Consider the following 6,000-nt stretch of genomic DNA (forward strand, 5'->3'; position numbering starts at 1 on the left):
CCCTCTATTCCTTCTCATCCAATCTATGTTGTCCGTCATAAACATGCAATTTGATCTGAAGAAGATTTCAATCCGGCGTCCTTGGTCACGAATCAAATCAACTTCGAACATTAATCTGTTTTGGTGTTTGCCGTTCTTCAAACCTTTCATCCTCCCGACCAGTTTCTGAGATTTTCGCAGGAAACGGTTGCCACGTGCGCACGATCCCCACGATCGTTATCGTGTCCGTTGAATGTGGAACGTCTCGCGTTTGCCGGCCATAGATTTCGGAGGAGTTGGTTTCGCCTGCGGGCTATAAATACCTCTCCCGGCTTCTTCTTCCTCATTTGATCCTCAAACCCTATCTTGTTCCTCTCCCGAGCCTGAGCTCGAAGCAACGCCATCGAAGCTCCTCGCGGTGCAACTCCGATGAAGTCTCGCTATCGTTGGTTGTGCCAGTGCGGTACATCCTCTCCTCCGCATTGCCGTAGTTGATACTTGCTGCCAAGTTAGGGCGCCTGGATCTGGAACTATCCCTGTCTACTCCTCTGTTCTAGGGCTGTTCTTACCGACGTGATTTATCTTGCTTTATTTTACTCACGGTAGATCTTTAGGGTTCCCTAAGTTATGACTGCTATGGTTTGTAGTTTTTCCCTCGTACTTGTTATCTTTGATCTAGGGGTTCATGTGTATTATTTCGAAAGATTAGATAATTGTTACTATGCCTTATATGGCATGTTGCAATTCTGTCGATGATATCTTCCAAAATGTATATTATGGATTCCTTTGTTGCTTCTGAAAAACTCTCTGTTTTCAGTCAAAATGCTTATGTGCATGTTTATGACCCTATCCTGTTTTTCCCTCGCATCTATTCTTTTTCATAGGTTGGTCATGGCAGAAAGTTTGGAAGAGCAGTCTGGTTCTGAAGAAGAAATGCCTCAATTGCCTCCCTTGTTTGAGCATAAGAGGTTGACTGCTGGAGGAAAAGCATCTAAGCCACCAAAGATACCGAAGAAGAAGTCTGAGTCAGAATCTGAAGAAGAGGAGGATGATATTCCCTCGGCTCACAGTCAGCCCGAGGATGAACTGGTCACTGATGCAATGACTCTATTCTCTGATGGAAATCCCAAGAAGGGTGGTCGTGGCAGAGAGAAGAACATCACTGCCGAGATGTCTGATCCCGAAAGCTATAAAACTCCAGCTGGAGTTGAAACCACGACTGAAAGAAATAATAGGCTGCAAAGGATTCGCCATCACTGGGCAAAGAAATGATTTAATCATGAGAATGTTTGAAGGAAAAATCAAATCTTGTTTGCATTCACTCCACCTTCGAATGACTGTATTGCTGAAAATTGCCTCGGCCCGGATGATGAAAAAGCCAGGCTGCCTCCAACTAAAGATGCTCATCCTGACTCCCTCAAAAAAATTGTTGATTTTCCCGAACAAGTGGAATAGAAAGCCAAGGCCAAATCCAAACGTGAAGCCAGGGCAAAGAAGAAGAATCAAGTTGAGTAGAGAAACGTCGAGCTGACCCAGCAAGACATACAAAAGAAGAAGGATCGTGCCTCTGCCCGAAAGGAAAGCAAGGCAAGGAAGTCAGTTTCCCCTTGAGCTCCCCGAAAGAAACCAGTTGCCAGAAAATCCAAGAAGGCAACTTCTGCCTCGTTTGATGAGTCCACCGATGAAGATGCTCCCGATGAAATACCCATGTATGATCAACAAGCTCTTCTTAACAAGCCCCTCACCAGTGAAAGTTTCACCCCCGTTGAGAGTGTCACCAAGGCTTGCACCCGCACCAGTCTCAGACAAACCTTCGGGTTCTGTCGCCCCGTCTGCGAAGAGAAAGCTGCTGCCCGAAGAGAAAGCTTTTGCGTCTGTCAAGAAAGCTAAAACCAGTGTTTCTGCTTCCAGAGAGGAACAAAAATATGACTTTGATCTTATGATTGATGTTATTGAAAACTGCCTACGATGCAAAATCAATTGATTTGAGAAGTCTCGGACTTCCTGATGATGTTAACAAGCTGGTAACAAAACATTTCGCTGAGCTAAGGAAGATAACCAAAAAGGTAAATTAGGCTGTCGAGGATAAGAAACCCCTCGAGCAAATGAGGAGAGATGCCAGCAATCAATCCGAAAGGAAAAGTCTGAACAAGAAAATTGTTGAGCTCACAAAATCTCTCAGTGTTATGAGAAATGACAAAATTGAGTGACACTCACGTCTGAAAATGGAAGTTTCTCAGTTGTGTTACCGAAGGAATGGTGAGATTGACCGTCTGGAAGATCTTGCTCGACGAAGAATAAAACAAGAAAAGCGTCATAAGGCAAAAGCAACACTACAAAAAAAGACACATCCGTGACATTATGGGTTGAACGAAAAAAATTTATGTCATGGTTATGACACTTCTATGACGATAATTGTGACAAAACCACATATCATCAAGATGTGGTGGGCTCCTACTTCTATGAAAAAATCATGACATAAAATGGGCTTTTCGTCCTGGGTGGGCCGGGGACGCACCTGCGGGACATTATTTGGGCCATCCATGACGAAAAAAATCATGGCAGAAGCGAGGGCGAAGACAATATCAGGGAGTTCCCGGTTACGGTGGGTGGTTGGGGCCGAGCGATGCACAGAGGTGAAAGGATCGATACGGTCGACTAGAGGGGGGGGGGGGGGGTGAATAGGAGACTACAAATTTTAATCTTTCTTGTCAATTTTACGGTTTAGCGGATAAATAGGGTTCACTACATATGCAACTAGGTGAACACAACCTATATGACAAGCAAGCTACAATCTAATTAGCAAGCCAACAAGCATACACGGCAAAGTAAGGTGCGGTAAAGGATTAACCACAAGTGAGGCGAGGATGCGGATTTTATCCCGGAGTTCACTCTTCCTTGGGGAAGAGCTACTCTCCATTTAGAGCGGTGCCGGAGCTAAAGCTTGCGGAATGCCACGAAGGCTCACCGTAGTCTCTTTCGAGTCACCCCCAACAGATGAGCCTCGAATCACTCGGGGTTGGTCTTGAAGGCAACCACCACACCTTTACAAACTTCTCCTGAGCACACCACAAGCAAGGAAGCTTCTGGAGGAACCTCTAACCGCCTAGGAGCCCAAGCTCCAAGAGTAACAAGTCAATGCGGAAGAAATGTTGTGGGGAACGAGATTTGGTTTGGTCAAGATGTAGATCGGGTCTTGCTCTCCCAATCCCCAAAGTTTCAACAAGTTTGGGTGGAGGGATTGAGAGTATTGAGGAAAATGAGGTGTGGCAATGGTGGAGCTCAACAAGACATTAGGGTTAGGGATGGAGGAAGAAGAAGGGGAGTTTTATAGTGTTTGTCCAGGGGTGGTCGTTTCTTCCCGTTGGACCCCGTGCGCACGGGCTAAGTCAGCCCCATGCGCACGGGGTACTCAAAGACTTTCACACCACCCTGTGTGCACGGGGGTCAAAAGATCCCGTGCGCACGGGGTACTCAGAGAGTTTACACAGTACCCCGTGCGCACGGGGTACCTAGTAACTTTCTGTTGTAGTCTTTCTGAGTACCACATGCACGCACACTAAGAATTTGGGTGGAAGGAAAGGGTAGGCTAGTGTATATGGTTCGACAATGGCATTCCCACACAACTTTCATCCACACAAACCCCTCTTAATAGTGCGGTCTTTCCTACGACTCGAAGCAAACCAAAAACTAAAACCTTCGACTCACCGGTAGGCCACGCCTTTGTCTTTTTTGAATTGGGGGGTCGCACATCTCCATCACGAAGCACTTGGAACCAATATCCTGAGATTAAAACTAACAACCGATATTAGTTCAACTAACCACATTGTCATCACACCAAAATATAGTTTAAGTGCCACTTACACTTTCAATCTCCCCCTTTTTGGTGCATTGATGACAACGTGGTTAGAGCATGGCATAAGAGATGAGAAAATATGAAAAGCCATGAGACAACGAATGATCATAGGAGCTCCCCCTAAATGTGTGCCCGAATAAAATGAATGCTTGAGAGTGCATCAAGTACACACATAGGAGGCTCCCCAAAGATCATCATTGTTAAGACATGAGATCAACAAAATAAACCTATAACGATGCCTAGATCTCATGAAACGGTGTGGTGAGAAAATATCATGAGACACATAATAAGGATGATATGATCATAGCATTAGGTCTAAAATTAAAGCTAGAGTTTCACAAGCACAAATGAGTAGCTCACAATCACACAAGCGGAAAGCAAATAAAAGTATCTCAAGCCAGCTAAAAACAACCAACAAAGAGAAACATGAGGCTTGACATCTCAACACACACAAGAACACCAACACACACCACTTCTCAACCTTTGTCGTTAAGATAATAAAAAGGAGACAAATGGCGACACACAGACCCACTAGACAAGAGGATGAGCACTCGAGGCATCATCATGATCATCAAAATGCCATCCTGTCATCGGAAAGGACCGAGCTGTGGCCACACTGTCGTTGTCCTCTAACCCTGGGCCGACCTCCTCACCAGCTGCAGCCCTCGCTGCCTTTTGCTCACGCCTCAGAAGCTTCTCCTTGTTGATCTCCTTAATCTGATGGTGCTGGATGGACTGGCACATCTTGAACATGTTGCTCAAAGTCTTGAACATGGACTTCTTCTCCCCTTTGGCGAAAATGGCCTCAGAACCAACGGACTTGGCCTTACCACGAGGGATCCGAGCAGTGGAGGACATGCCAGGAGAGAATGTGGCATGATCCTCAGGCCTAGGGTTGCGCTCCTTCTTGATAGGCACATATGGAGCAGGAGCAGCTGGGGTCCAATTGGAGTTGCGCTTGGGAATAGAAGTCTTGTTTGAAGCAATATACTTAGCTGGGCAGATGGACTTAATCAACGCCTGGATGAACGGAGCATAAATCAAGGACTTGTTCTCTTGCACACACTGACGGAGCTCATAGAACATGAAGTCCAGAACATCCACCCTCTTCTTCTGATGCATGTACACAAAGACATCCAACATGGAACTCCGAATGTTATGGGAATCATTGGTGAAAGGATTGATATAGTTGACTAGAGGGGGGGGGGTGAATAGGCAACTAACAGTTTTTAGCTTTTCTTTACCAAATTAAACTTTGCATCAAAATAGGTTGTCTAGATATGCAACTAAGTGAGCAACCTATATGATGCAATGACAACAAGCATGCAAGCAAATAAGAGATATAACACGAGTAAGCTTGCGAAAGTAAAGGGACGAGATAACCAAGAGTGGAGCCGGTGAAGACGAGGATGTGTTACCGAAGTTCCTTCCTTTTGAGGGGAAGTACGTCTCCGTTGGAGCGGTGTGGAGGCACAATGCTCCCCAAGAAGCCACTAGGGCCACCGTATTCTCCTCACGCCCTCACACAATGCGAGATGCCGTGATTCCACTATTGGTGCCCTTGAAGGCGGCGACCGGACCTTTACAAACAAGGTTGGGGCAATCTCCACAACTTAATTGGAGGCTCCCAACGACACCACAAAGCTTCACCACAATGGACTATGGCTCCGCGGTGACCTCAACCATCTAGGGTGCTCAAACACCCTGGAGTAACACGATCCGCTAGGGATAAGTGAGGGGAATCAAATTTCTCTTGGTGGAAGTGTAGATCGGGGCCTTCTCAACCAATCCCGAGCAAATCAACAAGTTTGATTGGCTAGGGAGAGAGATCGGGCGAAAATGGAGCTTGGAGCAACAATGGAGCTTTTGGGGGAAGAGGTGAGTCAACTTTGGGGAAGAAGACCCCCTTTTATAGTGGGGGAAGCAATCCAACCGATACCCCCCACTTCAGCCCCGCAGAGAGCGGTACTACCGCTTGGCCAGCGGTACTACCGCTTAGCCAGTGGTACTACCATTCCCTCCCGCGGTACTGCCGCTGGGCCTCGAGCGGTACTACCACGGTGGTCAGGGCGTACTACCGCACTCGAGCGGTACTACCCCCCACTGCCGCGGCAAGTACCGTAAAACCCGACATGGAAAAGACCCCTCGAATCGAGGCGGTACTA

Source organism: Aegilops tauschii, chromosome 7, assembly GCF_002575655.3.
Source record: "Aegilops tauschii subsp. strangulata cultivar AL8/78 chromosome 7, Aet v6.0, whole genome shotgun sequence".
NCBI lineage: Eukaryota > Viridiplantae > Streptophyta > Magnoliopsida > Poales > Poaceae > Aegilops > Aegilops tauschii.